Source organism: Apteryx mantelli, chromosome 17 (assembly GCF_036417845.1).
Source record: "Apteryx mantelli isolate bAptMan1 chromosome 17, bAptMan1.hap1, whole genome shotgun sequence".
NCBI classification, from domain to species: Eukaryota; Metazoa; Chordata; class Aves; order Apterygiformes; family Apterygidae; genus Apteryx; species Apteryx mantelli.
The window spans coordinates 2,327,374-2,351,345 of record NC_089994.1 but is presented as its reverse complement, the minus strand read 5'-3'; the positions used below and the strand labels follow the sequence as shown (position 1 = coordinate 2,351,345).

At 41.8% G+C, this 23,972-nt stretch overlaps 1 long non-coding RNA gene across 1 annotated transcript in view; it reads right to left on the bottom strand.

Annotated features, from left to right (window-relative positions):
* Positions 1-23,305, bottom strand: part of LOC136993527 (uncharacterized) — a 38,412-nt gene extending 15,107 nt beyond the window's left edge. Inside the window, exon 1 of the long non-coding RNA XR_010885873.1 lies at positions 23,168-23,305. This is a non-coding gene — a long non-coding RNA (uncharacterized lncRNA). The remainder of the gene's footprint in view (positions 1-23,167) is intronic.
* Positions 23,306-23,972: the final 667 nt, after the last annotated feature.

Genomic DNA, 23,972 nt, shown 5'->3' with positions numbered 1-23,972 from the left:
TGACCTGTTTCAGTATTAGGGCTGGAACCTTAAGAAAGCTTTAAGTTAGGAAAAAAGCTCAAAGGCAAAGGGAGCCTTCAAACTATGAGTAAAACTAGGAAGAACAAACAGGGATAAGAACAACATTCAGAACACTTAAAGTCTACTAGATTCATCATAAGCTTTTATTTCAAGAGGTTTCCCCATCGATGTAACACAAAAATCTACCTGTGAAATCAAGTTCCGGAAGCAAATGCTCAGAATTGTGATGAAAAAGTGAAAATTTGTAATTTGGATAAACAAGAGCTCACTGCAGGAACAGCCTTAGCAAACAGGCCTTGTATTATTGAAAGAGTTAACACACAATTTTGTACATTTACATTCAAACGCCAGAAAATGATCAAGCTGCTTTGCCTGAGCAAAAGACTACATCCTTATGTAGGAAAGCTTACTTGGCAAGATTGAATTAATCTGTCAACCAAATTCATATAAAATATAAGTAAACGTTTTAATAGAAGTACTGCATCTGTGTCATTAGCTTGGAAGTGTAATTATCTATAAACTGGTTTCAGGTCCAGCTGACAGACCTGTTTTAAAAGAGTCTTCCCTCATGGTAGAGATTTCCAGAATAACCAATGAAAGCCATGAAGCAGCACTTACTGCAGTAATCTATACGCTTGGTCTAAAGAATTTAACACTTGACACGAATCGAAGATGTTCATTTTCTCCAGTCACCATTACCATGGTGCTGAAAACAGAACTTCTGAAAAAAGATATGAAGCCATGGCCTGACTGTTTTGATATTTTAACTTTTTTCCGTACACAACAGCTCAAGAAGTCTGAGCACTGGCATGTAAATGCTGCTGTAAAGGAAGAGCTCCTTGATAGGGCTGGCATGCTTTGGTGATGGATTTTTGGACTACAAGTTAAGGTTGTTATGGATACTTGCACAATAAAGTAAATAAGGGAGACAAGCTGACAGAAGAGTATATTAATGACACCGCAGCTATTTTCACCACTTACATATGCAGTAGAATTAAAGTTGTTGATTATTACATATTGACATTAAGATGCCAAGTGAAGAATTCCACATTAGAAAATACAAGTACTATGATCACCTGTGAAGCTTTAGTTCTGCTTCTTTGAGCTTATGTATGATCATCAATTCTCTTCTCCATCCTTTGTTTCCCATAAACTCCCTCCTCATGCAGTGCATTACATTGAACTGTTCTCTGAACACAACTATCTTTTCAATACATATATTTTACTAAACCTTATTCAGAACACCACACTGACTCTAAAGCCAGTCTTTTCCACACTGCTCATTTTATAGCACCTCTTCTGGTTAAGCTCCATGGTGCTTACCGTACTTTAAATATATTTTCCCACTGTCCCATATGGATAAGTGGTAGCACTGTATTTTTAGAAGGCTGAAGAGCTATGCATAGTGAAAACATAAGGCATCAGAAGCATCTTCTAGGTTTGGTACCTGAAAAAGATGTCTAAAGTTAGTTTTTCAAGTGTTTTTGATTTTTATAGTGCTCTGTATTTCTGAAACACAACTGCATTAGCTGGGAGTAAGATTTGTAGAAGGGAGCACTCAGGCCTAGAGGTCGTACGTGCAACACTGAAGACAAAACTCCAGACACCTGAAAGTTTCCAGTCACTCACTCTGCAGCACAAAGCGGGACAGAGAGAGAGAATCTAGTTCTCCAGGATGGATCACCTGACTCACAGGACCACCACCTAATTTTTCTTCCCAAAGTTCCCATTCCCTCACCTAGTGCTTCTACAAGTATAAGGTAATTTAAAATCTTACTGGGCCATTCAGAAATTCTGTTTTCTTTTCAGATGCTTAAGACAATTGCAGCCTTTTCTTGGCATGATCACAGTTGTTATCTATGTGGATGAACTGCTGATGCCAGTGCACTCACAGCAACATTCAGAAGATTAGACATTTCATTTGGCATTTGAATTACTCCAGTCAGCATCCCTCCCACAAACAACTTCATCTGATTATATTAGTTTATTGGCTCAGTTGCACATTACAGAATGAAAACCTCTTCTGGAGGAAGATCAATCCCTTGGCAAGCCTTTGGAATAGAACAGTGCTCACATGTGGTATTGTAGCTTGACCAACAGCCACTGACATATTCATCAGGAATCCCAGGACATCAAGGGCTCATATTAGAGGCAAAATAAGTTGGATACCTAATTCCCACAGCCTCCTTTAAAGTGTTATTCTTTTGAACATAAAGTTTGGGAAAACCCCTTAGCAAAGCAGGTAATCTTTCTCTCTTTTAAAGTTTTCTTGCAAAGTAAGATAAGACTGTTCTCAAGCTGACAAAATTGTGTGCAAGGGGAGAAAGAGGGCAGCACACTAACATTTAAAAGATATTTAATTTTTACACATGCTCAAGTTAGATTAAGTGCTAAAATCAAACAAGCTTCAGTGGGCTCTTCCATCAAAACTTGTATATGAGTCAGGAGAAGCCATCCTTTACCAAGACGTTTTCCCCTCCATACGCTTTCACGATTGCAAGTCCCCCAGTCTGGGATCCCAGGCCTGCCCTGAAGTGCTTCAGCGCTGGGCTGAACATCACCTTCCTAAACAGCCATTCAGCCAGGTTCCACATACAGCCCCCAGAGTAAGGAAGGCCTTAATGCCCTGGCTTTGGGCATTAAAAAGTTATTTCTGCAACACTTATAAATGCAGACTGTTTTCTCTAAACCAAAACTCTTCAATTAGTTTTCAAGCCAGTAAGCGTAAGACGCTGCACGTCACCTCAGTGTGGCATCACTGCTACACTTAAACTACTTCTAGTTGTCTGCCGTACCTTTAACTCATTTATCTTATCAAAAGGATATCAGAAGTCTTATGCAAGTTCACCTCTAACATACTTGTTATCCTCTTAAAAGCCACTGAATGAAGTGTGAGTTAATGAATAACACAGCAGGAATTATTTCATTATCCCCATGGTGAAAGAGAGCCATCTAATTCTTGGATATGATGTCAGACTTGAGAATCAGCCAGTGGGACTTACTCATGCTTCCACTGCTCAATCAGCTGCTATGCTGGTGGTGTGCCTAGCGAAAGGCTTACAGACCGCTCTGACGGCTCAAGCAAGGCTGCCAGAGCATTAAGACAGAGCTGCTCTGGTGGCAGCTTTAGAAAGCACTGAGGCAGCAAAGGAATGAGGAACTGAAGTCTACAGTTTTGCTTCCACTGGAGGGAGGGCAGGTGTGGGAGGTTTTTAGCAGCATGTCAGTGCAAGCTTAATGTATAGGTCTCACACAGTTATGGAGATCAATGTAGTAATAGCAAGTCAGCTTTTCACAACTTCCTCCTCTTACCTCCACCTTCAAAGAGCCTCAGCCCTCCCCACTCCAAATTACAACTTGGCTCTTGCAATCCATAAGACAACCTGTCTATTGCACTCTGTAAGAAACTCAAACTTTTAAAGAGAAACTGAAGTGACCTATAGATCCTTTATCAGCAGGAGACAATTTTGTCAAACATTCAAAGCTGGCTCTCTTCCACTTACAGTTTAGGTTGACTAATGCTTTTCATTATAGAGCCCGATTCCATTTGACTTCAAGTAGGTGTTCATTCCCCTGTGAAAAACAAGGGCATCTCCTGCTACAGGTAGCAAGGAGGGCAACTGCAAGAAAGACTTCCTCAATCTACCAGATGTCTTTCAGGTCCAAAACATTTGCCTGTAATACAGAAACAAGTTTGGGATGGCCTGAAGGGTTTGTATGTTCAAAAGACTGTTCAGCTTTTCCAGGGAGACTGGACAATTTAAGACAGTGTTTGAAGAGGTAATATTTTGTTAACTTCATGACTATGGAAGTCCATCCTCACTGGTATCAGGATAGCTGTGCTAAACACTGTCCTTCAAATACCTTGACTCTTTGGATAGAAGTTCCCTCCTGCCCAAAACACCCCTCTGTTTTCTTTAATTTAAACAAGCAGTCAACAGCAAGCTTAGAGACAGAAAATTAAGGAAAGAACAGACATTTGAACAGTTCATACAAATCCATTACAGAAGCTTGCAAGCGTTATATACCAGGTATTCCCCTCTAACAACTTGACTGTTCAGGAATAAAGTGGTACAGAAGTCAGCTGAAGAATATAAATAGAAGAAAAGTTGGAAAGCCTGCAAGACCAAAGCTAGAAGATGGACTTCTCAAGAAGAGGGAAATGTGAGAAGTATCTTGCTACCTTGTCATATCCAATGCAAGAGCCCAAAGCAAACTCCACAAGTAGTTTTCTCTACACGGACTGCAGAGACTAAGATGCATTCCCTTCTGAAGGAATCAGATTTTCCCATGACCTGTGACTTACAGTCCCTCTGAACAGCCATGCATTACTGAGTTTGTATAATGCTTCAAAAGCAAAAGATAATTGTACCATATTCTAAGTCATACTGAAAGAAACATTATCTTCAAGGCTGGCATGTGCTGTTCTGTCAATCTCACATGAGTGTGCATGTAAGATGTATTCATTTTCAGGAACCAAGTTCTTGCATCACAATTACTGTCAAGAATGTAAAGCTGAAGTATATTTAGAACGGTTCTGTTAATCCATTACTTAGCTTCCGTAATGCTGTTAAAGTGAACGCTTACAGAAATAGTGATTTTATAAAGTCTACAGTAGCTTTAAGTTCTTCAGTAACATTGCAAAAAAACCCCATGCCTTTAAGAAACAATATGAATTCCACAGCAGTATCTGTAAAACCAATAAAAAAATTAAACAAATTAAGATACAATATCAAAAATTGGCTTTGGGGCAAGTTTCTATTATACAAGAAGTTTCCAAACAGGTATGGAGCAGCATCAGCACCCAGATCCACCAAAGAGCATCTAAGTGCCAAGAGCACCTGTGTGCAGGTACAGTCTGAGCCACAGAGTAAGCATCTCCACGTAGGCAGCCACTGTCAAGCAGCAAATAACTGTCTTGAGATGCTTAGCTGTACAGGTATGACTGCCAGATATCAGCCGATCAGCAGAGCACACAGCTGTGCTTCAGCCACCAGAGCTGGAAATGAGTTCCTATAAAGGTAAACACAGAAACAGTGAGGTAAGAAATACAGGGTTTTGAGGCAGAGTGTGATTTAACTGGGTAATGGGATAGAACTGATGTCCTAACTTGAGAGCCTGGAAGCTTAACAGTTCTAACTCTGTGATACAGCGTTAAGTTTAATCACATGCTTATATAGGCATACCTTGGAGATATTGTGGGTTTGGTTCCAGACCACCGCAATAATGCAAATATCACAATAAAGTGAGGCACACAAATTTTTTGGTTTCCCAGTGCATATAAAAGTTATGTTTACACTATACTGTAATCTATTAAGTGTGCAATAGCATTATGTCTAAAAAAACAATGTACATACCTTAATTAAAAAATACTTTATTGCTAAAAAATGCTAACCATCACCTGAGCCTTCAGTGAGTCGTAATCTTTTTGCTGATGGAGGGTCTTGCCTCGATGTTGATGGCTGCTGACTGATCAGGGTGGTGATTGCTGAAGGCTGGGGTGGCTGTCGCAATTTCTTAAAAGAAGACAGCAATGAAGTTTGCTGCATCGATTGACTCTTTCTTTCACAAAGGATTTCTCTGTAACATGCTATGCTGTTTGATAGCATTTTACCCACAATAGAACTTCTTTCCAAATTGGAGTCAATCCTCTCAAACCCTGCTACTGCTTTATCAACTAAGTTTATGTAATATTCTCAATCCTTTGTTGTCATTTCAACAATGTTCACAGCATCTTCACCAGGAGTAGATTCCATCTCAAGAAACCACTTTCTTTGCTCATCCATAAGAAGCACTCCTCATCCATTCAAGTTTTATCATGAGATTGCAGCAATTCAGTCACATCTTCAGGCTCCACTTCTAATTCTAGTTCTCTTGCTGTCAGCCTGTCCTTTGGAAGACTTCTCCTCTCTAGCTATGAAAGTCCTAGATGGCATCTTCTTCCAATATAAGGCTGTTTCCTCTACATTGAAAATCTGTTGTTTAGTGTAGCCACCTTCATCAATTCTCTTAGCTAGATCTTCTGGATAACCTGATGCAGCTTCTACATCAGCACTTGCTGCTTCACCTTGCGTTTTTACATTATGGAGACGGCTTCTTTCCTTAAGCCTCACGAACCAACCTCTCCTAGCTTCAAACTTTTCTGCTGTAGCTTCCTCACCTCTCTCAGCCTTCTTAGAATTGAAGAGAGTTAGGGCCTTGCTCTGGACTAGACTTTGGCTTAAGGGAATGTTGTGGCTGGTTTAATCTTCTATCCAGACCATTCAAACCTTCTCCATACCAGCAAGAAGGCTGTTTCACTTTCTTATCATTCGTGTGTTCACTGGAGTAGCACTTCAAATTTCCTTCAAGAACTTTTCCTTTGCATTCACAACTTGGCTGTTTGGCGCAAGAGGCCTAGCTTTCGGTCTGTCTCGGTTTTCGACATGCCTTCCTCACTAAGTTTAATCATTTCTAGCTTTTGATTTAAAGGGAGAGACGTGAGACTCTTCCTTTCATTTGAACACTTAGAGGCCATTGTAGGGTTATTAATTGGCCTAATTTCAACACTGTTGTGTCTCAGGGAATAGGGAGGCCCGAGGAGAGGGAGAGAGACGGGGGAACAGCTGGTCAGCAGAGCAGTCACAACACACACAACTTTTATTGATGAAGTTTGCCATCTTATATGGGCACGGTTCGTGGCGCCCCAAAGCAATTACAATAGTAACAAAGATCACTGATCACAGATCACTGTAACAGATCTAATAATAATGAAAAAGTTTGAAATATTGTGAGAATTACCAAAATGTGACACAGAGACAGCACATGCTGTTGGAAAAATGGCACCAATAGACTTGCTCAACTCAGGGTTGCCACAAACCTTCAATTTGTAGAAAAATGCAGTATCTGCAAAGTGCAATAAAGCAAAGCGCAATAAAACGAGGTACGCCTGTATGCTCCACTCTGAGCTATCCTTACACAGGACATCTCAAACCAAGTGGTCAAAGCTTTTTAGAGCTTTTCAGTTGGGTCCTAAGAGGTCACATCTACACTACTTCTACAGCAGTGTCATTTGACCAAGTTGTCTTGCCAAGAAAACTGTGAAAACCATCTGCAGCCAAAAAAGATTAATCCTTACTAGAGGTGTCTTTAGTGCCATGTCCACACTAGCTGTTAACAGGAGCTGCCCCACCCGAGACTATCAAGATTCATCTCACCTAAAGCTAGATGTTTATATCTGACCTAGTCTCCTTTTAAAAGGCCTACTCCATCAGGCAGTAAGCAGTTCTTACCTGTATTGGACACCTGCTTCAGGAGAAAGACATGCTGGATTCCACTGACTGTCTCCCATTTGATGGGAGGATAGTGATATCTTAGAGTATCCTTTACAGTTTAAGCTCAAATACACCTAGACAGAATCATTAGAAGGATGCAACTATGTCATCCAGATTCTGCCTGTGGAAGCATCAGTAATTAAAAAACTTAAGTGGACACTGTACACTATACTTTGGTGTTCAAACTGAAGAACAAGAAGCTCAGACTTGCCTGTGTTAACGTAAGAGAGCTGCTATTCTAAACAGTTCTAAGGTCACTACTATTCTTTTCACACAACAACTTCTTTTTGCTAGCACAACATGTCAGTCTAAATGAGAGTCCAATATAAAGTAGTTTCTCCTATCAACACCCTTATTTTCTCCAAGCTTAAAGATTAAATCAGGCATTTCACTACAGGAATTTCCACTATCAGGAGGTTGCAATAATGTTTCTTTGGTTGGTTTGTTCTCACAATATGATAACTCAATCACCAGTTTAATGATTTGAGTCAGCAATCATTATTGCTTAGCAAAGGTAAATGCAAACAGAGACCTGGAAAGGATGAAGTAAACAGTACAAAACTAAGCTTAACTGCTTAAAGATAGCCTGATTACTTCACAGTTGCTGCAAGGGTTAGAAATATTCTCGCACAACTCTAATATATATCAGAAATTTAAAGCCCTGATGTTCAGCACTTCACTTTCCACTACATCCAGGCAATTTGGGGTTAGTAATGAAAAGGAAAGTAGAATAATAAGATATGAAAAGTGAGAACTAAAATCTGGATGCAGTATTTCCCGGATATGTTCAAAGTTGCATATTCTCTCAGCAACAAAGTATAAATAAAGCATGAATGGTTCTCTGAAGAGTCCACTAAAAGCCCACAGATACTGTTCTTATAGGGTTCTTCTATGCTCATCAGAAAGTACCTTCACTCATACTATTGTTGTCTCATATGATTCTGAGGGGAATGAGATACAGCATCAGGGATTTGAGGCAAGACAGTAATGAGATTTTCAGTTCTGGCATAACCTTACACAAGGGCTATCACAGTTGCAAGAAAAATTTTTCTTTTGTTGATGAGATTGAACTCTGAACTGTTCAAATAGATATCTCATTTTAAAGTGTCAGTGTGAGATGTTCAACCTATAGATGGAAGCCTTGGAACTTACTACATACAGTGGAAGTGACCCACTTATGGCTTTCTTCTACTAAACAGTGAGATTCCCTCAGCAAGAGTGGCACGCTAAGAAAATAAGCAACTCAAGAGACAATTAGAAAGAGTAATTCAAAAGCGTCAGTCTTTGCAAGAATACCGAGGACAAAGTGCTTTTTGTTTCTACCCTGGAGATCTTGACAAATCAAAAATAGATTAAATGTGCTAGCAGACTGGCTTCTACCTCGCAGGCTGACACATGATCTCATAGACGAGATCTGCCAATACTCTGAAGCAACTTACACCAGTGCAAATACAGAAATACATACGTTCTACTTTCATTTTAAGAAGTTTGAGGCAAACCAGCATTAGAGTAAACTGAAGGGTAATCATTTTGCTTACAGTTAAAATGCAATAAAACATCAAAAATAAAAGATAAGGTCCTAACTCCATAGATAATAAGCAACATGGATAAGCAAGCGCTTAATCTTGTTATAGCCAGTAGGAGTATCTGCATGAGTAAGGTCACCAACGAAGGCGTTATTGCCTCCAGGAATAGGCTCTGAATTAGAGATTTATTGTTGTACATTTCTCATTTAACCTTGCTGCAAAGTTCACCAGTATTATTTGCAGCTCAGTAACCAAAACCAAGTTACTGAGTAACTTTTCAGTATGAAGTTTCAGTGCACTAGTTCTAAAAATTAAATTATATACACAGACATCTTAACATCTATAAATCTGTTAACCCCCTATTCTATAACCCACAAGGATTAAACATATTTTATCTGTGGAAAACATATGAACATTCATCAACTAAGGTATCAAACCTTACCACAAATACCAAACAAAACCCAGCGATTCAACTGTTTCAGTTCACAATGGATAAAACAGTTCTGTGAAAGGAATTCATCTGCTCCCACTTCCTGCATAAATCTCTAGCACAACTCAAGTTGAAATTGGTAGTAATGGCTACCTTTACAATGGTTAGATCTTTCTACACCAAAAGTTCAGCCTAATATTCCAGTGCCATGAGGCAGACAGCATTCTTAGATCAAAAGAGCTGCATGATCTGCAAAGCAGACCTATTACTTAGTACCTGTTCTAGACTAGGGCACACCAGCAGTACTCTACCTAGTAAAGGCTGTTTTAAGCCAGCAAGATTTGCTTCTGGATAGAAGCAGTTTTGGCTACAGAAGCAAGATGAACAACTGCAAAAGCACTTGATAGCTGCTTTACTTGCAGCAATCTTAACGTAGAAGTAGCATACTAAAAAAATAATCTCCCTTAAGAATATTTCATAGATTGGTTATGCTGAACGTGGCATCTTAAGACTGCAAGTTAAACTCAAAAGATGCAGGATGCTGAACAACACAGACAAAGCAACCTCAGATTAAGAAGCAGATATCTACCTCAAATCTGTCTGCAAGGAAGGCTGTGTCGCTTTTGTGACAAGGAGTTAAATCCTGGAAGGAAGAGAATCTTGAACTGAGATAAATTTGAAAAATCTTGACTTCCATCCCACCAGCTCAGTATTAGCAATGTTTCCTTGAAAGCTTTACACCAAAGAGCCCCAAAATATCAAGGAAGGCTATAATTCAAGCCTACTGCTTTACACACAGAAAAGCTGTTATTTATCCCTTCAAAATGCAGCCAGGTTTGAAGGCGGGGCAAACCTAACTAGGCTAACTAGAAGACTTATCTCCTACCTCAGAATTGTAACCTTTGGACCCTTTCATTCAACCTACCTTCCTTCATCATCAAGCACTTCATTTTTAAGATCCTTTTACCAGGTTTATGCTGTAGTGTCCACCCAGTCTATTTTGCTTAGATGAGACGCTAGTAAGCACTTTTCCCCATTCTTCCCAAAAAGAAAGCTTGTTTCTGATTTCAGTTTTGCAGCCTCAAATACATCACCTTCAAGATGATAGTGCTGAAGTCAGATGCTCTTCATCTCAGACAGAAATTTTTGGAAGAATCTCCAGGATTTCACAGCCATGAAGTCACCTGCAGATCAACTCCTAAATCCTAATTGAGAAGTTCAACACTGTATCGTACCCAAGGTAAGAAATAATACTAAACTAAAGAATGAAAAAGATACAACAGGATAAACAGTTTTTGATTTGCTACAGATCGTGTTTGCTTCCTTCTGTTAAAAAAAGAATAACTACCTACCTAGGAAGTTTGGAGTGACACACACCTTGGTATTTATAACCGAGATCTAGAGATGTAGGACATAGGTGAATAGGTAGGAGCTAGCTCTTTAGACAAATGCAAGTTTTAACAGGATACATTCCTATTCTATACTGACAAAGTTTAAAGGTTACAAAAAGCTCTAAGCTGGAGAAACAGATCAGCACCAGGCAAAAAAGCTTTTTATAACATGGCAAAGATGCTCTGAATTCCATTTAGAGGCTGAGCTGTCACTCAGCACGATCTACAGATTTGTCAGCTTCACAGAAAAATATCAGCAAGTTAAACAACCCATGCTGTTTAACCAGAACTCTTAGGAGTTTAAGATGTTATTAAAGTCCAGTACCTAAGTTATCAGCACAATTTTTCAATGGTTTCAGGTAAAGTGTGTTTTTAGAAGTCAGCTAACAAGCAGGAGATTCTTTGGACAAGTTTTAACCTATCCTTTCTTTCAGCATGCACAAGCTTTGTCAAACCAAGTCCTTCAATACTTAACATAAAGTCACCTATGGGAGAATGCAACTGCATAATGTGATTCAGTTTCTGCTGAAATATGGTGCTGATTGTGTTTTGTTTTGCAAACATTTTGCATTGATTTCCATTTTAACGAATATCTCCATTCTGCTGAACAAGCCATCTTTGAACTGGCCCTAATATATTCTTAATCTTTTGCACTTTAGTTAGCTGCACATAGTTAAGCAGGTCTTCAGAACACTAACCACACACAGGGATCCTTTTCTTTTTCTTAAAGTTTTCCAGATTCAAATAGGAGGCCCAAAGTTCTAGAAAATAAGAACTAGAACACTGGTTCAGGAGTTTACTGTCCGTCAATTCATACAAGTTCCTAAGCTGACCTTCTGCAAGACGTAAAAAGACCCATCTGGTTACATCCTCAACTGCACCACAAAGGTGTTTCACAGCAACATCTTCACACTCCCCAAAATCTTTCCAGTAGTAAAAGCACTGCGACTCGCCTCCCTAGCTGAACAGACTTGAGTATTCTCTGCACCTGCAGAAGCAGCCACTGCTCTCCAAAACCAGTTTGGAAATTCAAATTAGTTCTAGGAATTCTTTAATTGTCTTGGCAAGAGTCAGTACAAGAATTGTGGACTTTAAGCACATAAATCAATTTTAGAGTTGTTTTTTTTTTTTTTAAGCATTAGACCTTTCTTTAAGCTGTAAACTTAAAATTTAATTAGATTCTCCCCAACCTGCCTGCTTACCTCTAACCAGCACTGCTGTTACAGCAAGCCTCCCCCAAAAAACTATGTCCCTTCTTGCCCTTTTCATGATGCCAGCCACATTTGGTAAGACTGACTTTTTTTGACAAGGTGTGTTTTAACTACCTTATCACTTTTTACCTTTGAGCAGTAAAGTCAATTTAGCTCAATAATAAGCACGTTATTGAATCTAAGGCACATTTTTAGAAACTGTTTTGGTTTTTTGGTTTTTTGTTTTTTTACCAATACACTGCTTGGTGTACTGGGATTGACACGGTACCAAATGTTTATGATGAGACTGAAAACTGAGGTTTGTTGGAGGAACCAGAAAAGACTAGAATAGCTTTTGTGAGTGTGCAGAGATTGAAAGGAGTCAAGGTAAAGTAAGCCATATTGAAATTTTGGGGCCCTGATATGTTCAAGTACATGAGGCTCAGCCCTACTAGGTCTCTAACCTGAATGGCAGTCAATTCGGGTCTACTAGCAGAAGCATGAGGCAGTGAAGGAAACGCATTCAGCAAGGGCTGACCAGATAATCACTACATCCATTTGAATGGTTCTTAGAAGATACTATAACAGTGAGGTATGCTTATAGGAACCCTCATCAAAAAGGGATTTAATATTTCATGTATTAATGCTTTAACCAGTTGCTCTCTGAACAGATCTCTCAAAGTATCTCAAGGAAAGGGAGTATTGTCTAGGAAGTGCTTTAAAGACACCAGTTGTGATTGCTGCATGTAAACATCACTGGATACATGGTCCGGCAGCAGGCAGTTGTACAGACTGTAGGGAGAGACAATTTAGAAAGCTGGACAGTAACTTAAAATACTAACATTTAAAAAAAAAAGCTACAGGATACAACAGCATGCAACTCTAGTGAGCTGTGAAACTGTTTCCTCCTCAGCCAGAACGAATGGAGTCTTCTTATGCAAGAGGAAAAGTTGTCATACCTTAGCGCTGAATGAGAACACGGCAGTCGAAGGAGCGATGCAATACCACCATTAATTTTAATAGGAGTGCTGCCTGGGCGTGACCCTCAGATAGGACAGAAGCACCCAAGCTTGTATCTTAGACAAACAGTTTATTAAAAACTAGTCTTAGAGCAAGAAATAGCTCTTAGTGTCCCTGTTATACCAATATTAAGTTTGTCAAATCAAGCAAACCCCTTTTCTCAAGGGCCCCAACTCCACAGGCTGAGCACTCTGCATGAACACACCCACCAGTTCAAGTAACAGCCAGTGCAGTAACAAGTAATGAACTTAACCAACCTCTGCAGGTAAGAATCATATCAAGCAGATTTCAAGATAAGCTTCCTACTCCAAGTTGAATTATTACCAACAGCAGATTTGGTGTTGCTCTTTTCTTTCACGTATGGTTAAAGAACTCCCATCCTTAGTCCCTTCTACTGTTAGGTCACCATTAGCCTCTTAAGAGTTTGTAAGAAGTGCCTATGTGAAAAAATAAAAATAAAAATATTGTAGAGGACTTAGAATGGCCTACTAGTTGAAAGCTAGGTAGCTTTTAACCCAATGTACCAATCGATGCTTTAGAGAAGCAAAAGATAATTTGTCTGGAGTAATGAGCTAACTACAGCATCACTACAACCAGAGCTCCTCAATTATTTCTGCATTTCTTTCCATGCGAGTGAAACAGCTTGGGGAGGAGCAGGTTTCAGCTGCGGATGGAATCAATTACTGAAACTACTCTAAGCAAAGCGGTAGCATTCTGGTGCTTAATGTACCAAATTCTGCAAAGCAGCACCAATATTCAAGATCAGTATCTTCCAAATCACTGGAGCTTATCAGCCTCAGCTCATGACTGTATTGCAGCATTTCAGGGTATCCACTATACAATATTCTATAAACTGAATGTTTTAGAAGACCCCAATGATATTTTTATCTTGTGTAGTCCTCTCAGTTGAGATCAGCGTTTAGCAGTTACCCTCATCAAGTGTCAGCATTCATGCTATCATTTAAAACGAAAATTCCAGTTTTAGACTCGTGGAAAATATTTTGGTTCTAGCTACTAAAACCTTCAGAACTAAAGTCAAGAAAAAGCAATGTGGCAGCATCTGGAAGTGTTGTCACTGTCATGCAGTTATACATGAAACTACTATTTTTTTTGAGCATATCTGCTTATGAATATTTAGAATTCTTTTACTTCAACAAAGGTTTGTGCATATTTATAGAGCTAGATATCCACTGATGCCCCATGCAGGCATAGAGTCTGAAAGAAGGACCTACAATTAGTCATACCACTGTAGTTTGCCTTCAAGGAGGTTCCCACACAAATACCCTAACACATGGTTCAAGCATTTGTAGATATACTGAAGGTAAGGGTATACCGCTGGTATATCAAAGACCTAGTCCTTTTTGTCATCAGGCTTTACAGCAGAAATCTGATTTAATCATGGTCAGAAGTCTAACTGATCAGAGGCTTCCCCTTGGTTTTGCCAGAACATAAACCAGCAACAAAATATTGAAACCTTAGACATAGATCTGCCATACTGAAGACTCCCATGTTGCTTCTCCCCGCAATCTTAATTTACTCATCTGTTACGTACAGAGATGCTCTGCAGCAGTGAAGTACGCTAACCAAACACCTCCAAATCATGTGATACTCATGCTCGAGTCCAAAGGGATTAAAGAGATTCCAGTCCAAACAAAAAAAAAAAAAAAGAAAAGAAAGAAAGCACACAAGCAAGCTATTGCATTCTGCATTAGAAAACAACTATGCCTTGATCATAATCCATTAGCCAAACCTACAAGGAAAGCCTAGAAGGCCACAAAATATTTACCTTGTTGCCATCTTCTCCCTCCCTTTTCTTCAGAGTTCAGATTTTCTCAAAGTAGGAGAAAGGTACATTCCTTTGGCAGTTACTAAAAGAAAGGTTCACTGAACATAGATAAAGATGATAATTTAATTATAATGGGTATCCAACCAGAATATAATGCCCTGTTCACAGCAAATTCCTCCCACCAGCAGTACGAACAGCACAAAGAAAATTAAGAATCTGAATTTGTCAGGTTACTCGAGGCTTATGACTAGCATATCCACAAATCACCAATTAAAGAACAGAAACTCTTAATATTAACGATGAGCATTTGTTTGATAAGAATTTGTCATTCATTTGTTTAAAAGGTTATCAGCTCTTAAGAAAAAGGTGCACAGCGCTTAAATGGAAACAAAAAAGTGTTAAGGCAGAGATAATAAATCACATTAAGTAGGCTTGATTTGCTTTCAACTTCCACCTGTCGAAGGTAAATAATCAAAATAACCTAGAAATGCAATAAACTCTGTCAATTCAGTCAAGTTTCTTGGACCAAAAGTTTAACAATGCCTACATTACACTAACATATTTGTTCTCAGAAACTGAGAAATGGGACTGACTTGATCGGAGAAGTCTATCAGACCCTAAAAGATTCAGGATCGCTATGAGACAAGCTTACAGGTAGCGTGCAACAGTGTATTACAACTACTGATCACTATTAGTAACAGTAAAGAAAACTCAAGTAGAGTTTTCTACTTGAGAAAACTCAAGTGGAATAACAAAGGCAAAGCTACCAGCTCACAAGACTCAAAGAGGGCTTCTACTCTATTCAAACAATAGCAATGGATAGACGTTCTCAAATTAATTTGCAAGCAAAGTTGCCTTTGGGATATAGCAGGTGAGCTTTTATCTCATAGCTTCTCATTTTGGATCTGTTCTTTGTCAGAAGGTAGACAAATATTTTAAAGCCTGAACTTAAGAACGCACAGAACAGTTTAAAAAAAAAAAGTCAGCTTTGATAAAAGCAGTTTTGAAATTTAGAGAAGACACTATGAAGGTTGGAGGCAAGTAAAACAAGACAGTTTTTAGTTGCAACAAATCCAGAATTAGGTTTCTGAAAAGGTCTTAAAGCAAACACCTTATCAAGGATGAAACAGTCAAACAGTATAATTAGGAATGACAGAACTTCACAGCATCTCATTTTATCTCAGGCTTAAGTTTCAATGATAGCAATTACAAGCTTACAGATAGCAATGCAATAAGCAAAGCTTTCACAGGTACACATTTAGGTCAATTACTACGACCAGAGATGAAATCAGACAGCCGTAGCACCTAGCTCACTCCCTTCCGTGATCTACTTGCAGAGAAAAGAAGAGAAGTCAGGCTGCCAGTCCCCTACTCTAACTACCAGGCAAGAAATTCCGGGGAAATGCTCTCCACCAATTCCAAACCAAGTTACAACCACTTTCACCTGGAACTTGGGACTTAATAAACTCATTCTGAAAACGTGTAGTGTGACAGAGATTAACACTAGATCAGCTAATAGACTGGATCATTCTGACATCTGTACGCCAAAATTGACACTTCACTACACAAGTGTTGAGGTAGCTGCAGAGAGTTCTCTTACCCATGTAATATCTGCTTTAAGATGTTAAAGGTAATAAGATGCTGCAGCCATAAGCAGTTTGTTTCAAACAGTTATGTTAGGTGCAAATAAGTTGTTCCTTAGCTCTCTAGGTGCTCAGTCTTTCTGTTACCATATCTTCAATTCAATCTTCAGTTACACTCACTACCCTAATACTTCCAGCTACATTTTCTAAAGAGTGAATGATTAAAATCCTTAAAAATCATTAAAATCCTGATAATCCTCCTCCTCCTCTTCCCCTGTAAGAGGCTGTTAAGGCTGCAGAGCATACACAGGCATTTCTGTCCTCTCCTGACACAGATGGCAGAGAGCAGTTCCCCCTAGGCACTTCCACAGGGACACAAAACAGCATTAGAAAGAAATGTTCCATTCTGTCGAGAGCCCCCCTTTTCCCAGTTGACACTGGAGTCAAAAACTTCTCTTACAGACATAGGAAAGGAGGATCTATTTTTATTTCTTCCAGAAGCTCTGTTCTTTCAGGTAACACTACAGAATTAATATTCTGAATACAGTCCTAGTTTCTAGTCCCAAAGTTAGAGTAGTGAATGAGGCCCAGAAAAGGGCAACAGAAAATGGTTCTAACTGTGTTTCTATAAATAATGCTTATACCAGTGTATAAAACTCAGGATTAGAGAGAAAAACTGCAAAAACTTAATTATGGCAATGCAGCAGTTTTCCTCTACAATTCAGCTTGGAGTGTATTAATTCCCCTCATACTGATCATATTCTAGGAACTGAATTTTGTACAGTACCAGAGAGATCAAAAATATTTAAAGAAACTAGACTTGTACATACAAGAGGCCTGTCTCATCCTACAGACAGGCACCTTAGAGCTCTCCAATTCAAGCTATTTTATTTTCAAAAAACAAAATAAATCTGAGTTAAAGCATAATGTATAGCTCTTCACTAGTTTTCCTACAGGAAAACCTTTCCACACTCTTAAAATGGAGAAAGAAAGACAACAGGCAAGACATTCTTCTGTAGAAGTCTTATTCACGTGGACAGTGTAGTCACAGCTTGGGAGAATCAGATATAGGCAGTAAATTACTTTGACAAGTGTTGTTTCCTTGAACAGTAGGAAGCTTTTGAGATTAAAGTGAAAAAAATCTCTTTTCCAATTCTTTTCCCAATAATGGCTAAACAAAGTAGGATCTGATAGGCCAGATCTTGCCAATCTACTAGGGGCAGCAGCAGCAAAGAATAACTTAGCTCTGAAATTAAACTGTGATTCAAGACCAGCTCACAAGATACCTGAAATTCCCTGAGTATGTTCAACCTGGAGTTTACCAGGTGCCTGCAGCTGCAGATCTGTGCATCTGCAAAACTGCTCCAGCTCAAGAACTTAGCACCTAAATCCTGCTTCAATCCCAGAGGAACTAACGGGTATGCTGATCAGCCCAAGTCTTCTCAGGGACCTAATCCAACAGACAGAAAAGCATATTTAACTTGATACTTTCTGGAGCCAAGTTAAAAAGGCAATCACAGCTTCTTATTTTAAAGCTTAGCCAGGAGAAGATATAAAAGACAGTGCTGTAACAGCTTTGAGAATGTGCTTGCCCATGAAGCAGAAAGCTCTCCTCACGCCAGAGGTTACAACTACATTTTCCCCAGCAGGTCCCAGTTACCACACTATAGGCAGTTACGTGGAGAAGCAATATTCAACCCTACAGAGGTCATCACTCTGCGGAGTATGCAGGAGTGATGGAACCAGACAGGGAACCAGAGGAGCACAGAACAGACAGGCTAAGACGAGGACACACAACTGGAGGAAGGAAGACCGAGTTAAAAATCAAATTTAAAGGATCAGAACCAAAATGTGCTATTTTTCCTACATAGGTATTAACCGTCTTCTGGAGCTTGATTCAGCCTTCTTATCCTAGGAGTTTAATCATTTGAACATACCTCTATTTATAATGTTTCCTACAACAGAGCTTCCCAGTCAGGATGGGGGTCTGTTTTGATTGCCCTTCCAAGTGCCCAGCTCTTTTTAAGAAGCCTAGGACTAACAGCAAATTTCTGATTTCATTCTAGATTCAAGCTTCAAGCTAACTCCATAGGTAATAGAATAATTTTCCAAGCAAAGCTCAGGGTTTGCACCTAGTGTTCTAATGCCTCTTAAGATTCAGAACAGCTAAAACCCAGAAGTTGACCACTATCATTCTACTCATGCACTGAAGAACAATTCAATGAAGAACTGAAGTCACACAAGTCAGTGAAAGCATCATCTAGATCAGCTTCTAACAGCCATAAACAATCAACAGCATATGTAGCCTTTTAATTTTGGTAATGTCCATTGCAATGAACACTGGAAACTAGTGAGATGCGGTGAACAAGGTAAAAAAGATGACCTCTTAGACTTTTCAACTACTAGTATTTCTTCAGGGCTCAGTTTCTTTGACTTCTTGCCCACTTCCAATTGCACTGCAAAATTATACTTTAAGATAATTTTGTAATTGAATTTTTTTTATTTCACTTGTTTATTTAAAAAGGGTTTTTAATGCTACTTAAGATCTAGCAGCATGTGTTACTGAAGTCACTATTTAAGCTATTAATTTATTATAGGCTTGATCAGTAGCTAGTACTGCCACTTCCCTCCAGGCCATCCTATCAGTGCTGCTTTACAGCTCTTCATCTTCCTTCCTATCTGAAAGAAAAAATAATGAACTAATTTCCACAAGAAAAAAAAAGAAAAAAATCAAGCTCTACTAAAAACCTGCTCAAAGCATTAACCTTCTCCAGAAGTGATAATACCTTAGTACAACAGCTTTTACAAGTGTAGATGCAATACTGCTTAACAAAGTCCATTTAGTTTCAAGTCTTTGGAAATCCAACTTTCCCAAGGATGGGCAAGTAGAACCTATGAAGGCAGTCTTGTTCAGATTTTTTTTTTTTTCTTAACAGAATTTGGAAGAGTTCCTTAACTACATGATAGCTACTACAGTATATATAGTTGCCTCACTCATGCATATATACACAATTTAAGAAAAATTTCAAATTGGATCATACCAAGCTTACTTTGTTGCTACTACTGACAGCATTAACACCCATGTGGAGGAACAATGTCTTAGAAATAAGGCCTACAGAGCATACTTCCAGTCAACAGTAACAGTTAACAGCTTTACTTGCTCTCAGATTCACATTTTAAGCCAACTGCTGCTTTCTAAACTTTAGATTATGGGTCTCAATAAGAGGTATTTCAGAAGATGAACCAAAGCTAGGTATCAGCAACTATAGTTTTGTAAGTTAAGCCTTTAGCTTCAAGAAAACCACTGTTTTTAAACCAATTAAAGAATGAACATCAATGACTCCAGAAATAGCTTATCTATTTCAATTAACATTCCAGAAACACTTCTGCTTTGGTCTTCTTCCCTCGCTCACTTTGCATAGCGCAGATCTGCAGTTCCAGCACTTCTAGGAGCATATTGCTATTTACTGAATGTGAGCAGAGCATCTCTAGCTCATACATCACCAAGACAACCCAAGCACACTTCACAGCAGACTAAAGGTGAAAGGTACTGCTGATTTCAACAAGATAACACTGCACTTCCCTGCTACTACAGGTCGCTCTTTCATCTCCGACTCCGAACGGCAGAGATTGATTTAAGGCCTTCCTTATGGGATAAAGCATTATCTCCCCTACGGCCCATTTGTGCTTGCTTCCTTTACATCACTACCAGAAATTATTGAACAGATTAGGGGAAAATCAGGTCTACGGTGTTCATGCTCTAGGTTACAATTACAATCCTATGACACAGAGTACACTGTTAGTTCTCCACTAGCCCAAAGCAAGGGGACAAAGTCTCGGCTCATCCTCTGTTCTCAACTGGGTTCTGAACAAGGACAGTCGACACCAAGTGGCGTTGTAGTTTGTGACCTTTGCCCATCCCACAAGCAGCAGACACACAATAAGCTGGTATATGTGCAACTCAGTACAAGGATGTGAAGCAATCCTTCACAGTTCGAGGGTTAATGTATCCGGGATACAAGTCAAGTTGTAATGCTTTAAGAGCTGAGGTCCTCAGTTCTGCCCTGGGCACAGCAAGCCTTTCTAAGAAGTCAGCATTTCAAGTTCCTGAACTAGCACTAACCTCACTTTTAGATCTTTCATGCAAGCCACTCAACCACCATGTAATTTTGAAGCTTCACAAAGATAAAGAAATTACTATCTTTTAACCATCCAGGTAATTACAAGCAGCATGATTTAACTGCCAGGCATATTCCAAGTTTTTCTGAGAGCACTGGGAAGATATAGAACCACCCATCTAGAAGAGGGATGGAACTGCAAATCAAAAAGCTCATTTCTCAGAGAGATAAAACCCACATGGGACCTGAAAGGCAAGTCTTTATACCATCAGCTACTCAAGTATGAGAGACATGTGCAGAACAGTCACACACTATGGCAAAAACCAGGCTTAGAGAATTTAGTACTTAGAAGCTAATTTTGAAATAAACATTTATATAAGCCATCTTTCTTCGATTCAGTCAATTAAAGCAGCTAGGAAATAAGTGCAAATTCAAATACCTGGAATTTTAACTCTATTTTAAAATACCTGATAAGCACTACTGTACTACTTGGAGACACACGCTCTGGAAGACATTACTAATTTCAATTCAGTAGAAGAGTCCTGTGTCCATATCCAGTTATATATCCCCTTAAACAGTTACCAGAGCAAAACTAGCCATCACATCCCTTTGCTCCCTGCAGGTGAAAAGATGTTAAACTTTGTAATGGATGCTAACCTGGTTTCATCCAATTGACTCCAGAGAGTCTCCTCCTTGCTACAGCAGACTTGTCAGGCCTCTCACCCTCACTCCAGTAGCTTTGCAATTTCCTTCTCCTTTTTCACAAGTTAATTATCAAAGCACTGCATAGCCATATTCCTCCTAGTCTTCAAAGGCTAAAAACATACTTCTTTCCACCATCCCATGTGAAGTGTAGGCTGAATGAGATCTGAGATAAAATATTGTATTCCCTACCTTCAGAAGCTTGGGTATGTTCCAGCTCTATCTCCTGCAGCTTTGGACAGCCATTTTCATGAAAAATGAGTTTTGTCAAACCAGCCTCTTCCACCTACTATCTATCATTTCTGGGTTGCACAGCATAACATTTCTTAAACAGGCTAACACTGAGATTTTAAGAGTTTCTGGTGCAGACAGCTAATAGTGATGGACATTAAGTGTCCTTAGATAGGTATCTATACCAACACTGCCAGCAAGAGAACTAAGCTTGAAGCTCAATATATGACTCCTATAATTCTTAAGTTTAGAGAGGAAGTATTACAAGACCATCTTTTAGTATCATTACTCAAAAAAAAAAAAAAAAAAAAACCCACCGTTCAACATTACTGTTTCTGCACATTTGCCCCTCCCCAAACTCCAAAGTGACAACTCAGACGCACTTCTCACTGCAACACTTTAGAATTCCAGGCCCCACCTCCACTTATCTGCAGAAAGTTTCAACACTTATTGCTCACAGTATTTCCTGTGCTATGTAAGAAAGAAAACACTTTTTCCATCTTCCAAAAACAGTGTGATCAATAGCAGTTGAAGCAATGTGGAGATCAGATGTCAGTCTCCTCTCCTGAAGTTATCTAGGAGCAGTCCTTCATAAGATCCCCCCCTTCATCTCTGCCAATAAGACTGTTTTCAAATGCTAGAGCGTATGCATCAGTAACAGACCAAAGGTACCTCAGTCCTTTAACTAAAGCTCTGAACATGACACGTTTTGCAAGAAGTCTACCATATTTTCTTCAGTCACACAACCCTCCTTCCCCAATGGACTTACCTAGGCATTCAAATACTCCTTTATTTTCAGCATAAAGCCAAGCTGTACCTCTGCACTCAGCACTACTTGACATGATTCATTAGACAAGCTCTTTGCTTCTAAAGGAAAGCCTTACTACATGTGGTTACACAGGCTCATCACACAAGAAAAACTAGTGACAAGTGCAAGGACAGCGGAAGAGTGCATGTCAGATGTGCAGCCAGCAAAAGAGTTACAAGCTCATACCCAGCTTTCTCCCCTGAGGAACGTGTATGTGAAAGGAAAGAAACCAGTTTCCAGTACAGAGAGGACTGAAGGAACAGGAGGTCTTATTTGTAGGGAAAACACTCCATACAAGAAAGAACAGAAAAGTGGCAGCTGCAATAGGAAAACTTAAACTCCATGGGGGGGGGGGGGGACACTACTTACTGGAGAAGAGCAACATCTGCTCATAATGCATCAAAAGACCAGGTCTGTTGAGGGGGACGTGGGGAAGAGGCACTAGCAAAGCCCCGCACTCAGCAAACAAAACCCATGACGCTTCCCACCTCGCGCAAAAGAAGCGCAGGCTTTGGCCCCCGCACAAGGACGACTGAGCGCAACCGACAGCGGGTCAGACGGGGCCGAGGGAGCCACGCGCGGCACCACGGCAGCCGGCAGCGCTGGGAGACCCCTCCGCTCCGCTGCAGGGGGCCGGACCGGGCAGCCCCGCGGGAAGCACGGGGATCCCGCCGGGGCCAGGGCAGGCCCGCAGGCCCCGGTACGCGCCCCGGGGCGGGAAGCCGCCGCGGGGGAGGCGCCGACGCCCCGCGACGGGCCCGAGGGACGCGCCGTCGCCCGGGCCGCTCCACCCGCGACCCTGCGAGCAGCCTGGCGGCGGCGGGGGAGCCCTCGGGGCAGCGGAGCGGGCGGAGGGCGCCGGCCCGGCCGCCGCGCGGCCCCTCACCGCGGCCGAGGGGGCGTGTCCGGCCGCGCGCCGCGGCCCCGCCGCTGACAGCCCGCCCGCCGCCGCTGACAGCCCGCCCGCCGCCGCCGCCAGGCCGCGGCCCGCCGCCGCCGCCCCCCGCACACGGCCCGGCCGGGCCCCGCCGCCCCGCCGCCTCCTTACCGCAGGGCAGGGCATGGCGCGGAGCCCCCACACCCCCTCCCGGGGGGCGGCCTCCTGCCTCGGCCGGGGTCGCTCGGCTCCTCGCTGCCGCCGCCTCCTCTCACAACCACAACAACATGGCGGCCGCACGGGACGCGGGCACGGCGGGGCCGGGCGCGCGCGCGACACCTCCTCCTCCCCCCCTCCCCGGCCGAGGGGCGGGGCGGGGCTGGGCGCGCGCCCATCGCCTCCTCCTGCCCTCCTCCCCCCCGCCGAGGGGCGGGGCGGGGCGGGGCGCGCGCCCATCGCCTCCTCCCCCCCCCGCCGAGGGGCGGGGCTGCGGCTTGTGGGGCGTTTGCGGCGGTGCTGGGGGCAGCTGGCGGCCTCGGGTCGTCGCTTCCGCGAGGGGAGGCCGCAGGCCGGGCCGGGCCGGGCCTCGCCTCGCCTCGCTCGCCGCCTTCTCTGGGGGACAAGGGGGTGGTCGGGGCGGACGAGTGCGGCCTCGTTTCCCCCTGGGCTCGTCTGCCCGCTCCCTCGGGAGGCGGCGCACGCCCCTTCCTCAGAGCGCTGCTGGGCAAAATGGCGCCCCACGCGCGGCTCCCCCCGAGCGAGCCCCGGCGCCTCCTTCTTCCTTCGTCGCGCCGGCCCCGCCGCGCCGCCCGCAGCCGGCCCAGGCGGGGCCGCCCTCTCCTCGGCCTTCCCCTCGCGACCGCTTCCCGGGCCGGGGGTTGCTGCCGGCTTTGCCAGCGCGTGGGGCCGGCGGGGCATGGGCGTGGGGGCGGTTGGGTGCTGGGGGAGCCTGGGCCTGCGCTGCTGCAGCTGCCAG